Below are 15,305 nucleotides of genomic sequence, written 5' to 3'. Positions count from 1 at the left end.
ATAAAAATAAATAAATAACATAAAGGTATTGTGTCCATCTACAACTAAAAATATTTAAAAAAAAGAAGGCTTGGTGTTTGTTTCAAACATGTATTGGGATTGGCCCACATGGAGCTGGAGAAGTGTGACTTCATAAAATTGGGACAAGGATGTTCCATTTAGGTAACCCATAAAAGTAAAGGACCATTTTACATCTAGTAGTCTGTGACTTGAAGATTCTACTTGTGTGACTCAGCCCCTGCCCCTCTGCAAAATAGGTCAGGCCCAAGCATATTTGGACATTCAAATCTTTGGATTTCCTGTTCCTTTTGCTGTCAGGATAGGTGTGTGGACTAAAACAGCTATCTCCCAGTTTGCAGAGAATCATCAGATTACAATTTCAGTGCTAGAAAGTGATTTCTCAATTCACAGAGTCCAGCACCCATAATTTAAAAAAAGAAATAGCCACAGAAGTTAAATGTGAAGTTAATGCAGTCATCCTCTTATTAAAAGGCAAATGATGTATGCAGTCTAATATAGATATTACCAGCAAACCCAGAATATTAGCACCTGCTACTACCAGAGAGATCATGAGAATCAAGAAGCTGTGTCCTGACTAGACCTTTTCCAGACTGTTGCTCCTTCTTGCCTTCTTCACTAGTAGGGGAAATTAGGTTCCCTCAGCTTTAGTACTGATTTGTTCCTCTTTTCTTATTTACCCGTTAATACTTCCTCCCATGTTTTTGGACCCTTTGCTGCCAACAGTTCTGGGACCACTAGAAGTTATCTTGCCTCCAGTTTAGGTCCCTCCTCAGAAATCTCATCATTGTGTTGGCATCACTCATTTTTTAAAATATATTTTTTAGTTGTACACAATATTTTATTTATTTGTGTGGTGTTGGGGATTGAACCCAGGGTCTTGCACATGCTAGGTGAGTGCTCTACCTCTGAGCCACAACTCCATCCCAGCTTCATTCATTAGTAACAAATTTTTTTTTGAGAAATAATTCATATACCATACAGTTGACTCACTGAAAGTATATCATTCATTGGTTTTTATTTTTATTTTTGCTGTACTGTGGATTAAACCCCAGGGGTGCTCTACCTCCTCAGCCATTTCAAAGTTAAATTTTTTATTTTATTTTTTGGGGTGGGGGTTCCTAAGGATTTAACCCAAGGGCAATTTACCACTGAGCTATATCCCCAACCCTTTTTATGTTTTATTTTGAGACAGAGTCTCACTAAGGGCCTTGCTAAGTTGTTGAGGCTGGCCTTGAATTTGTGATCTTAGCCTCCCAAGCTGCTGGGATTATAGGCATGTGCCATCACACCTGGTTATTTTTTTTTTTTTAAAGACAGGGTCTATATAAAAAGACTATTTGTTGGGGCTGAGGCTGTGGCTCAGTGGTAGAGTGCTTGCCTAGCATGTGTGAGGTACTGGGTTCGATTTTCGGCACCAAATATAAATAAATAAAATATTAAAAAAAACCCAGTTGTCCAGGCTGGCTTCAAAGTTGGAATCCTCCTGCCCTAGCCTCTTGAGTAGCTAGCTGGGATTACAGGAATGCACCACCACACCTGGTACACTTATTTTTAACATAACTTGTGGAAGATCATTCTCTGAAAGATGAAAATTCAGTCTCTAATTTCCCTATTTTGGGTCCATGACGATGAGACATAGTATAGTATTTAAAACTACCTGACAGCTGAGGCTATCATACTTGCCTAGAAGGTAGTTTTGAGGATTGAGGAAGTATATCAAGCTTTGTTACAGAGGCTTCTGGATGAGCCAGAGAAATGTAGGTGGAGGATAATGTTTATACCAGTTCTCCCTCATTACACTGATTGGTACACCTGTCACTTAAGGAGGTTTGTTCATTAAATGTAGTTGGGGAGTAAGGAAGTGACTATCTTTTCCCTGTTCTCCCATTTAAAGTATACAGTGGTCCTAGGGCACATACCCTAGGGATGGATCTGCCTGGTTATTGCTGTCATGATGAGGACTCCTCTGTGGTCATGGTTTGACTAAGCTGGGCTTCTAGTTTCCATCCTTGTTCCCCCCACCACTAGGATAATAGCAATTCCCAAACTTTTTGGTTTGGGGATCATTTTATAAACTAAAAATTATTGAGAATCCTGAGGAACTTTTGTTCCTGTGGGCTAAACCTAATAATGTATGCCATTTTAGAAATCAAGGCAAAAAATTCAAAATTGTTATTCATATTTAAAAGAAACTGATGTTGAATAGTTATCTATTGCTATGTAACAAATCACTCCAAAACAGTGGCTTGAAACATGTGTGATCTGAGTTTCCCATAGCTCAGGAATATGGGTATGGCTTGCTTGGGTTCTCTGCTTTGGGGTCTCTTATGGGCTGTAGTCATCTGAAGGCTTGACTGGGAAGGATCCACTTCCTAGCTCACTCATGTGGTTGTTGGCAGGATCCAGTTCCCTGTGGTCTATTGGACTGAGGCCTCAGTTCCTCATGAGCTGTTGGCCAGAGGCCTTCCTTGGTTCTTTGCCACATGGACCTTTCCATAAGCCTCGCACAACATGGCAACTGACTTCAATAGAGTAAGCAAAAGAGAGTGCCAGCATGAACAGAGTCTTTTTTCGTACTGGGATTAAACCCAGGACTTTACCACTGAGCTACATCCTCAGCCTTTTTTTTTTATTTTGAGATGGGGTCTTGTTAAAGTTTGCCCAGGCTGGCCTTGAACTTGGGGTCTTCCTACCTCAGCCTTTAGAGCTGCTGGGATTACAGGCCTACACCATTGCACCTGGCAGTCTTTTATATTATAATTTCACAAAAGTATGATATCCCTTTACTTTTGCCTAATTCTCTCTGTTTTCATTTGTTGTTGTTGTTTTTGAGATAGGGTTTCATCATGTTGCACAAGCTGGCCTGGATTTTGTGATCCTTCTGCCTCAACTTCCCAAGTAGCTGGGATTTATAGGCATGAGTCACCATACCCAGCTAATTCTTTCTTCATTGGAAAACACTTATTATGTTCAGACTGCATTCAAGGGAAAGGAGGATCATTGAGATCATTGAGTGCCATGACGGAAGCTGCCTACCATACATGTTACCATAAGTAACTTTAAAAATAAAACAGCAAGGGCTGGGGTTGTGGCTCAGAGGTAGAGCACTCACCTAGCATGTGTGAGGCATTGTGTTCAATCCTCAGCACCACATAAAGTAAAATAAAGATACTGTATCCACCTATAACTAAAAAATAAACATTTTTATTTTATTTTATTTATTTTTAATTTTTTTTTAGTTGTAGATGAACAGAAGACCTTTATTTTTATGTGGTGCCAGGGATCGAACCCAGTGCCTCACGTATGCTAGGCAAGCATTCTACCACTGAGCCATAACCCCAGCCCCTAAAAAATAAATATTTAAAAAAAAAAATAAACAAAACAGCGAATATTCCAAAATAAAAGTAGTGTTCTTTTACATTTTTTACATTCTTGTAGTTCTCTTTAATAGAAGATAGCTGAATTCTCATATCTGTATCTGCATTTAATCTGTTGTAATATGCCATTAAAGTATATGAAGACAATCTAGACTCAAGTGTATATGTAGTCGAAATAGGGAGCATTATTGTAATAGCATTTTTTCACAATTGTGGGAATTCTTTGATTGGTTTCTCTTGTACAGTTCCTTATTTTGTATTGCTGGAGATGGAACCCAGGACCTCATGTATGCCAAACGTGTGCTCAACCACTGAGATACACCCCCAGCCTTGTCTTATACATTTAATGGGTCTTTTTTTCCATGTATTATTTTGTAATACTCATTAGTCATTTGGAAAATACTAGTGTACTGAATTGTGTTGATCTTCCAAATGTTAACACATTTTGTTAAACAGTATTAAAAAAATCACATTAATCAGTCATCACTGATCTCATCAGAAAAGTGTTTTTAAGAATTGGGAAGCTAGCCAGGCATGGTGGTGCAGGCCTGTAATCCCAGTGATGTGGCAGGCTGAGGCAGGAGGATCACAAATTAAAGGCCAGCCTGAGCAACTTAGACCCTATCTCAACATAAAACTAAGAAAAGGACTGGCAGTGTAACTCAGTGGTAGAGCACACCTGGGTTCAACCTATACTGCCATGAAAAATAAAGGATGTCATCAAGCACCTGGTGGAACATAGTTTTCAAAAAATTGTGTTTTTTCTTGAAAGCTAAAATTTTATTATTGGCAACAAATATGGTTGGTTGGTTGCCTCAAAGTGATAGGCTCTCTTTGTATACTTTGGAGAAAATGTCTGCCAAATGCCCAAGCCTGAACAAACAACCATAGTTTGTCTTTAAAACATAACAACAAAAGCACAAGATGTTACTTAAGAGTGGCTAGTTGGCTCCTCATTCAAACAACTGCACTCGTGCCTTTCCTACAGACCACTAGCGTACTTTGGTGTACAATAGAATTTGTGTGGGGGGCTGGGGATGTGGCTCAAGCGGTAGCGCGCTCGCCTGGCATGCGTGCAGCCTGGGTTCGATCCTCAGCACCACATACCAACAAAGATGTTGTGTCCGCCGAGAACTAAAAAAAAAAAAAAAAAAAATTAAAATTCTCTCTCTCTCTCTCTCTCTCTCTCCCCCTCTCCCCCCCCCGCCGAAAAATAAATAAATATTAAAATTCTCTCTTTCTCTCTCTTAAAAAAAAATAGAATTTGTGTGTTTCTATTCCTTCTCACAGAACTAAAACATAGCTACTTAAAGGCTGAGGTTTTAATTTATGTGTGTATTTATTTATAGCATTGGGGATTTAACCCAGGGGTACTTGAGCACTGAGCCACATTCCCAGTCCTTTTTGTTTTTTATTTTGAGATAGGGTTTCACTAAATTGCTGAGGCTGGACTCCAACTTGTGATCCTCTTGCCTCAGCGTCCTGAGTTGCTGGGATTATAGGTGTGCTCCATCATCCATAATACTTTTATGTGGCTTAATCATGGGCATTTTAAAGTGAAAATGACTTTTTCTCCCTGTGAGTACATGGTTGTGGGGAAGACCAGTACTTTTATTGTAGTTTAGTGCCACTACCATGATTTGTTCTAAGGAGCCGGCAGGTTTCTCATTACAACTTTTGCACCATCAGTGCAATTCTCAACACTGAAAAATACAAGTGATATTTATTATTATTATTCTATTATTAGTTGTAGGTGGACACAATACCTTTGCTTTATTTATTTATTTTTATGTGGTGCTAAGGATCGAACCCAGTACCTCTCGTGGGCTAGGCAAGTGCTTTGCCACTGAGCCACAACCCCAGCCCACATTTTATTATTATTATAAAAATAGTTTTTGATCTTGAAGAATACCTGGAAGAGTCCAGCAACAATACTTTGAGAACCACTGTCAGGTCCCCATGCTCCCTAGGTTTTTTCAGAAGTGGGGTCTGCTTTTCCCTGTGTTCTCCTTCCATAGGCTATTTTATTATAGAATAGGCTGATTTTTCTTGGACCTATTCAACACTTGTTTTTAACTTTAAAATGTGGTTCTTTAGGACATCCCCTGTAGAAGCATCTGTCTCCATGCAAGGCTCCATAAATATAGGTCTCAATGTCTTTTTCCTCTTATTTCCTACTCTGCTACCTAGTTTTTTTTTCGGGGGGTGGTACTGGAGATTGAACTCAGGGGCACTCAACCACTGAGCCACATTCCCAGCCCTATTTTGTATTTTATTTAGAGACAGGGTCTGATCTAGTGGCTTGGCAACTCGATTTTGCTGAGGCTGGCTTTGAACTTGCGATCTTCCTGCCTCAGCTTCCCAAGCTACTGGGATTACAGGCGTGTGCCACTGCGTTCAGCCCCTAGTATCTTTGTCTACATAGCAAGGTCATATTCTCACCATCTTGGAATTGTAAGGCTAAATTAATGTATTTAAAATATCTGTAAATAGCAATTAGTGATGTTAGGTTTTGTTTTCCTTTTTTTCTTTCACTCAAAACTTAAGTCTTGGGCTGGGGTTGTGGCTCAGTGGTAGAGCATTTGCCTTGAATGTATGAGGCACTGGGTTCAATTCTCAGCACCACATATAAATAAAAAAAAATAAAGGTCTATCAATAGCTTAAAAAAGAAATAAATAAAATTGAAAAAAAACACCTCAGTCTTGTGCAAGGTGTGGTGGTTCATGCCTGTAATCCCAGTGACTCAGGAGGCTGAGACTGGAGAATTGCAAGTTGGAGGTCAGCCTCAGCAATTTAGAGGCCCTGAGCAACTTAGTGGGATTATAGTCACGTGCCACTGTGCCCAGCCAGCTAACTAATTTATAGGCAGCCCACCTTTTCCCCAAAGATAATGCCATCTTTAGAGCTGTGACGGTTGTCTCAAATTTGTGATACTCCTGCCTCTCCAGTAGATGGGATCACAGGGTGCACTACTTCTCCCAGCTATGGTTGTTATTTATTTTAATTTCTTTTAAAATCTGGTAGGTAAAAGATGATACCTTAATTTGATTTGCATTTTGATTTGTATTGTTTTCATTATGAGCAAGGTTGAAAATGTTTTTCTATATTAGGCATTTTTAGTTCTTTAATTGTGACTTGCTTGTTCACAAACCCTTGAAAATGGGGTCTCTGTCTCATTTGTCAGGACTTCTTGTGCTATTTGGGCTAGTCTGGAGTTTTCAGTTATTATTTACCATCAATCTTCCTCTCCTTTTCTTTTTTCTCATTATACTTCCTCACATTTTGCTTTCCTTAGAGAGGCCCTTCCCATGCCAAGTTTGTGGAAATTTTATTTATTTCTTTTTTCTTTTTTTTGCAATACTGGGGATTGAACCCAGGGCCTCCCACATGCTAGGAAGCACTCTACCACTGAGCTATACCCAAACCCATTTAAAATTTTAATTTATTTTTTTAGGTACTGGGGATTGAACCCAAGGGTGCTTTACTACTGAGTGACATCCCTAGCCCTTTTTATTTTTAATTTTGAGACAGGGGAGAGCCTCACTAAGTTGCTGAGACTGCCCTCGACCTTGGGATGTTTCCTTCTGCCTCAGCCTCCTGAGTAGCTGGAATTATCAGTGTGTACCACCATGCCTGTCTATTTAGTATTACTTCTAGTTCTTTGTGATTTTCATTTTCATGTTTCAATCTTGATACATTTTGGAGGGGTGAGTCAGATAGGGTATCATTTTTTCCTCTCTCCTATGCTTTAGTAGATACTGCAAATCATTTATTTCCTATACAAATTTGAAATGTCACCATTTTTGATGTAGAAAATTCCCATGAATGGGTCTGTGCGGTCTGCTTTTGAAAACAGTGCTATATAATTAGGATGTCTCAGACAAGTATTTCATGACTGAGAATAAATAAGATCTCACCTTTGGGAGTTCATATTTTAAGACATGAAGAATTTATCTTAAAGAATATAGGCATATTGTAGAAACATGTACACCAGAATCTAATTATATGTTACTTTACAGTAATGTATCATTTTATCTTTTAAAAATAAAAACCCTTTAATTTCATTTTATTCCTTTGTCCTAACAGTAAAATAGTCTACTATTTAAGGATGCATAATAAGCATTTTAAAGACTTTGGTCTATAATGGTTAAAAAAGATTTTGAGATTAATGATTGATAAAGTATTAACTGTGGGGAAAACTTTGCTGTCTAGAATAATCCTTTGTAAGATTAAAATAGCTTTATTATATAAACTTCTAAATGACATATAAAGCTAGACATTTTTCTAATTTAAGTACATGAGAATGTAATTTTCTTAATAGGATTGTTTGTAAAACTTTCAACGTTCTGGAAGAGTTTGGGGGGAGGTTTATATTAAAAATAATAGTAATAAGGGCTGGGGTTGTGGCTCAGTGGTAGAGCACTCAGCATGTGTGAGACATTGGGTTCAATTCTCAGCACCACATATAAATAAATAAATTAATTGAATAAAGGTCCATTGACAACTAAAAAATATTTAAAAAAAACAATAATAAGACCTGAGGATTATAGGGTATTTTTGGTATTTTTCCCTATTTCCTGGTCTGGTTCTGCCTTCTCTGGCCCACAACAGGCATGCAAATATGGTTGCACATATGTTCTTGTCTTTACTTTCCCAGTTAGTTGTTAACAGCTGTTATGGTAAATTACTTGAAACAGGGTTGGAGGAGTTTTTAGAGATAATTTAGTTTATCCTAAAACACAAATTTAAAAAAAGCCCCTGAGTCAGTCCTTTAAATAATTACTTCAAATTATTTAAAGACATTCCTACCCCAAAATTAGGCCTGTCTTGCCTCCTTAAATCTCCCAGAGTTAATCACTGCTAAAAATTCTACAGTAATTCCCCAATTTTTTTCTAAATGTATACTGGTATATATAGCATGCCATATATTTTTAGACATTTCATTTCTTAGATTTATTTTGTAACTGCATTAGTGATCTGTTAGACTTTGGACTTTCATTTTCCAAGGCTTTTTTTTTTTTTTTTTTTTTTGGTACCTGGGATTGAACCCACATTTCCAGCCCTTTTTACCTTTTTATGTATTTATTTATTTTTTTTTATTTTGATACAGGGTCTTGCTAAGTTGCTTAGAGCATTGCTAAATTGCTGAGGTTGGCCTTGAACTTGCAATCCTCCAGCATCAGCTTCCCAAGCTGCTGGGATTACATATCATGCGCCACCACACCTGTCTCCGGTAGTCTTTTTATTTCCATGCAATCTTAGTTTTGAGAAGATATTATAAGTAGTCTAGGAATAGAATACTTCTTTATGTTTATTTGCAAAAGTTTCCATGATAGTTCCTCTTTGCTCCTACAATTTATTGTTGATAAACTAGTGACTATCCATTTTGAAGGCATTTCTTGGTAAGATAGTGAGTCATTTTACCTCCAAGTATTGAGAGAGTGGAAGGAAGATTGTGAAATGTATCCTTTGATCAGAGGTAGAAGCTGGGCTGGGGATGTGTTGAAGGCTCTAGTAAACACAATGCAATGGTGTCTTTCTCAGTGTTTTTAAAACTTCTGCTACTGACAAGTACAGACTTGACAAACAAAAAATTGATAGTTCTGTTTCATGATTTTGTCTACAAAAGGTTTCTATAATAAATCCAAACTGGCTGGGGACTGTGGCGTTGCTTGCCCATAATCCCAGCTACTCGGAAGACTGAGGCAGGAGGATGGCAAGTCTTCCTTAGCAACTTGACAAGACCCTGTCTCAAAATAAAAATTAAGAAAAGGGGAGGTTGGGGCTATAGCTCAGTGGCAGAGCACTTGCCTAGCATGTGTGAGGCACTGGGTTCAATCCTTAGTACTACATAAAAATAAATAAATGAATAAATAAAATATAAAATAATTTTTTAAGGGTCTGGGGATGCAGCTCTGGGGCAGAATTGCTTACCAGATGTGTTCAAGATTCTGGATTTAATCCCCAGTACCACACAATAAGTAAATAAAATTTAAAAGCTCTTGTAAAGGTAACCTGTATTACCTAACTTAAAAGGTAAAGTCAGGCATGTTGTGAAAGTCCTTCCCGCTCCTGGCCACCACCCATTTAGTTTCTCTCCAGTAGTATGTTTCTCTTTGTACGCTGCAAGAGATTCTATGTGCTTCTTTGCTCATAAATTCATACAGCTTCACCACCAGCACCTACCCCAAAAATCATGGCATATGGTGCCTGTGGTACTTTTCTTTTTTCCTTTTCATCCTGTCCTTACACACCAGTAATTATGCAAGTGCTTCATTCTTTTTTAACAGATGCTGTAGTACTCCATTGGGTGGATATACCACAATTTACTCATTGAGTCCATTATTAATTGACATTTAGGGTACTTCTGATTTTTTGCTACCACAAATAATGCTGCATATATATCCTTATATCCTTTTACAAGTATACTGGCTAATCTGTAGGAAAAATTGATAAGAAGTGAATTTATTTTGTCAAAGCATATGTGACTTGATGATTTTCCCACAACATATTATTATGAAAAAATTTCAGACATACAGCAAAGTTGAAAGAATCTCATAGTAATTATCCATTTTGCCACCACCCAGATTCTACCATTGATTTTTTTTTGTTTTTTTTTGAGAGAGAGAGAGAGAGAATTTTTTAATATTTATTTTTTAGTTTTTGGCAGACACAACATCTTTATTTGTATGTGGTGCTGAGGATTGAACCCAGCGCCGCGCGCATGCCAGGCGAGCGCGCTACTGCTTGAGCCACATCCCCAGGCCTACCATTGATGTTTTACTATACTTTTTCAGTTATCTATCTGTCTGTCCCTTCACCCAGAAGCATTTTAAGTGTATGAATGCTGAGGTTTACAAATACATGGAGTTCTGTAACCTATACCACTATAAAGATGTAGATCATTACCCAATGTTGCCTTGTAGAACATAGAACATTCTCTTGTAGGACGCAGAACATTCCCTTGTGCCTTTTCCCAGACAGTCCCTCCCCTGTTGGACTCCTTAAGTGGTTAAGCCAACTTTTCCTTCCACCAGGAATGCTTGAGAGTCCCAAACCCTCGCCTACACTGTCCCAAGTTTTTTTGGTATATGAAAAATGATATTTCTCTTATTTTGAGAAAAATTTGGCATGTTTATAAGTTGTTTGTGTTTAATTTTTATGAATTCTTGCTTTATATCCTTTGCATATTTGGGGGAGGTTGTAGGTCTTACCATTCTTTATTGCATTTGGGTATCAATTTATGATAATAAAAAGTTAATTTCAGAGCTGAACACAGTGGCATATGCCTGTAATCCCAGCCACTGGGGAAGCTGAAGCAGAAGGAACACAAGTTGGAAGGCGGCAGCATGAGATCCTGTCTCAAAATAAAAAATAAGAAGGACTGCAGGTATATATCAGTGGTAGGATACATGAAGCCTAGGATATATGAGGCCTAGGATACATGAGGCCCTGGGTTCAATCCTCAGTACTAGGAGAAAAAGGTTAATTTTTATCCACATGCTTAGAACTAACTGTCAATAAAATGTACACATGATATGTTCTATGGTGCTTTTCAAGTGGCTTGTTATTAGTGCAAGTAATTTTCTTTTTGGATTTTTTTTATTGTAGGCATAATAAAAATTAATTTTAATAAAACTAGAAAATATAGCAAAGCAAAAGGAAGTACCACCTATAAAATTATACCATTTTAAGATAACCATTATTATCTAGATATATTTCCTTCCAACATTTTTCTTGTGTATGTGTATAAAATATATTACACATACTATTGTGTTTATTCTTATATGCATATTTTGGAAGCATCTTTCCCTGTTATTAAATAGACTTTGATAAGATGGCTGGGCCAGGGCAAGGATGTTTATACAGAAGTAGACAAAGGGTGGTTATGAAGCAGTAGATTGTTGTGGTTAGGAGTGTGAACTTGGAAGCTTAAATTGTGAGGGTTCAGATCTTTGCCCTACAATTTAGTGTGACCTTCGGCCGTACACTTTATGTTGCCATAGTTTATTTGTGAAGTGGAGATCATAATAGTACCTACTTCATGGCGTTGAGAATTACGTTAGCTAATGTAGGAAAAAGCTTACAGTGGTTGTCTGTATGTGGTATTTGCTGCACAAACATTAGCTGCTACTGCTGTTGTCCACATGAGATTGTCCTGAAGAAAAGGCATATAGAATGCGTATTGGAGAGGGAGGACAAAGTAGGAAATTTTATTGGCCATATGACACAGAATTCTCTGAAGAGATGAGGGCTGAGAAATCATTTCTAATTTAAATACATTTAATGAAGTTTTTGGCCTAAAAATTTGCTTCATATCCAATAGCCCAGGACAGGGTCTCAAGTAGATTAAAAATGAATAGTCCTTGCATTAGAAAAATTGGAGCCCCTTCGTTCCTTTGTTCGTTCGTTCGTTCCTTCCTTCCTTCCTTCCTTCCTTCCTTCCTTCCTTCCTTCCTTCCTTCCTTCCTTCCTTCTTTCTTTCTTTCTTGGTACTAGGAATTGAACTGCAGTGTCCTTTACCACTGAACCACTTTCCCTTTTTTATTTTTTTATTTTGAGACAGGGTCTTGTGTGTTTTCCAGGCTGGCCTTGAACTTGTGATTCTTCTGCCTCAGCCTTCACAGTTGCTATGATTACAGGTGTGCACCACCATGCCTGGGTGGGGCCTGCTATTTCAAACATATTTGTACATTACGGTTTGAATCAAGCCCAGCTAGAATTGGGCTCATTCAAAAACAAAGATTTTTTTATAGAGCCAAAGGCTTTCATTAGCAAATGTAAAAAATACCACACAATACTACTGCATCAAAATTAGTTGCATGGGAAAGAATACTGTTTGCGTTAATGATAGAATAATAATAGTGGTGTTTTCCATAACATGTGTGTTAGGGGTTCAGAGGTAGAAGGAATGTCTGGAAAAACTAAACAGAAATATTAAGTATAAACAGGAAATGGTGACATTAAGTTAGGAAGAAAACATGAAATGTGATGTTGGTGCACTGTTCAGATTAATATCCTTTTTTAAAGATGGACACAATATCTTTATTTAATTTATTTTTTATATGGTGCTGAGGATCAAAGCCAGTGCCTCACATGTGTGAGGCAAGTGCTCTACTGCTGAGGTATAACCCCAACCCCTTATATTTATGCTAAGTGCCACCAGGTATAATTTTGAGTTATATCATTTGGGCCTTTCTCAAATCTTTTAAAGCTGTATTTATTCTGCATATGATAATAGTAACTAACTTTATATACCTTTAATCTGATATCAAGAGTAGCTTTTAATTAAATCTTAAGGCATTTTGAGATAGGCGTATATATCGTGCCTTTTCTCTGAGGGGATGGAAAATCAGTAATGGGAAAAAATATTTGCCAACCTTGTGTCTGATAAGAGACTAGTAACATAAAGAACTCTTCACAACTCATTAGCAAAATAACAACCCAGTTAAAAAATAGGCAGTAGTACTCTTGACTAGTGTGTAAATTGCAATTCATACATTCAGAAAAACATTCAGAAAAATATTTGGGCTTCTTAATAAGTTTTCATAATGTGAGTAGCTGAATATGTGTGTTTCCTCTCTAGATCAAGAAATCGAATATTGGGGGCCAGGGTTGTAGTTCAGTGGAGGAGTGCTTGCCTAGCATGTGTGAGGCACTGGGTTCGATTCTTAGCACCACATATAAGTAAATAAAGGTCCATTGACAACTTAAAAAAAAAAGAAAAGAAAAAGAAATAGAATATTACCAAGCACCCAGAAGGCCCTGCCTATTTTTATATGTAAGTGGCTTTCTGTAGAACATACTCTTTTGTTACCTTTCTCACAAGTTTAGGTCTGTGAGACTCATGTGTTACTGAATCTCATTCTCATTGCTGGATAGTGTGAATGTATTGCAATTTATCCATTTTCTGTTGATAGAAATTTGGGTTGGTTCCATCTTAGGGCCATTATGAATAGTGTTGCTTTAAACATTGTTGGCCTTTGGGCACACGTATGTACACACTTGGGTAGAATCCTGAGAGTAAAGTTAAATAGGTTAGAAGGTATTCATATTGCCTAAGAGTTTTTCAGTTGACGGTGCCAGTTTGTTCTTCCAAAAGCATAGAACTTGATTCATCAAACTAAGAAAGTTAAGATTTTAGTTTCTTTGACCCCTCCCTTCTTTCTATCCCCTCCTACTCTAATACTTTAAATTATTTTTAGTTCTTCAATTGGATATGTTACAACTTGAAATAACAAATCTCTGCTGCTATTATTATTATTATTATTACTATTATTATTTTTGGTACCGGGGATTGAACTCAGGGGCACTCAACCACTGAGTCACACCCCCAGCCCTATTTTGTATTTTACTTAGAGACAGTCTCACCGAGTTGCCTAGCACCTCGCCATTGCTGAGGCTGGCTTTGAACTCGAACTCATGATCCTCCTGCCTCAACCTCCTAAACCGCTGGATTACAGGTGTGTACCACCAGTCCAGCTCATTAATTTTTGTTTATTTGTGATGCTGGGCATTGAACCCATGGCCTTGTGCATGTGAGGCAAGCATTCTACCAGCTGAGTTATATCCCCCCCAGTCCCTCATTAATTGTTGAAAATAACTTTTGTCCAGCTTTGGCAAGAGATGGATATTAGATACCAACTACTTCAGTGGTATTATTCTGAAAAGAAGAAACCCTCATTCAGGGAGGAAATGTACCAAATTTACATTTGTGCCACATCACATGACCAAGGAGTGCTAACAAGTGGGAAAGCCTACATAAACCAATAGTGTTGACAATATGATAGAATAGAGAATAAGGTAAAATAACTGATTCAAAGAGGAAAAAAAAACCCTGGAATAAAGATATCTTAACATATTATGTGTATGTATTATTTAGGGCAGGGAAAGAGGATTGAAATACCCCCTAAAATTTTTTCCTTCTTTCAGTTTTTAATCCCAAATAGTGGGGTTTAAACCCAGTGTACTCTACCACTGAGTCACATCCCCAGCCCTTTTTGTTTTGAGACAGGATCTCACTAAGCGGCTTACAGCCTGGCTAAATTGCTGGGGTTAGTCTTGAACTTGTGATTTTTCTGTCTCAGCCTCTTGAGCTGCTGGGATTACAGGTGTGTGCCACTACTACTACACCTAGCTCCTTTTTTTTTTTAATTTTAAGACAGGGTCTCACTAAGTTGCCTAGGCTGTCTTTGAATTTGCAGTGCTCCTGCCTTACTCTTGCAAGTAACTAGGATTATAGGTGCACAGCACCACACCCAACCAGCCTCAAAAATTCTATGGCTGGCCAGGCACAGTGGTGCACAACTGTAATCCCAGCAACTCAGGAGGCTGAGGCAGGAGGATCACAAGTTCAAAGCCAGCCTCAGCAATGTGGAGTCCTAAGCAACCTAGCGAGAATCTGTCTCCAAAAAGGCTGGCAATGTGGCTTAGTGGTTGTGGGCCCCTGGGTTCAATCCCTGGCACCCCCCCCCCCCAGTTTTTTTCCTATGGCTTAACATGAGAGAAGTTTATTACTTGTTCACCTATTAGTCCAGTTGTGGGTTTTCTTTGCAGGGAGATTGACTTTCCTGTGTGGGATTTAGGGGTCCACACTGCTTTCATTTTTTGGCTCTGCCATCCTGTACCATGTTGGAGACCTGCATTCATCCAGAGAAGGGAAGGAGGGATGGTAGGGAAAGAATATGTGCTTTTGAGAATGAAAGTCTGGTTGCAGAAGTGACAGTCATTACCTTTGTTCACATTCTCTCAGTGAGAGCTTCACACGGGAGCCCCATCTAGAATGTGAGTGGCTGGTATGTGTCCCACAGTGGCAGCTCCAGAGGATGGTATAGGAGCTAACTTTTGGTGGATAGTTAGCTAGTTATCTCTGCCATCCTGTCTTAAGGATAAGACCAGAATAATTA

The 15,305-nt window shown here is 38.2% G+C and overlaps 1 protein-coding gene across 2 annotated transcripts in view; it reads left to right on the top strand.

The window, feature by feature from the left end:
* Positions 1-15,305, top strand: part of Txlng (taxilin gamma) — a 52,643-nt gene that overhangs the window by 6,935 nt on the left and 30,403 nt on the right. The window lies entirely within an intron of this gene.

The sequence above is a fragment of the Urocitellus parryii genome, chromosome X (assembly GCF_045843805.1).
Source record: "Urocitellus parryii isolate mUroPar1 chromosome X, mUroPar1.hap1, whole genome shotgun sequence".
Lineage (NCBI taxonomy): Eukaryota > Metazoa > Chordata > Mammalia > Rodentia > Sciuridae > Urocitellus > Urocitellus parryii.
This window is presented reverse-complemented; position numbering and strand designations above follow the sequence as displayed.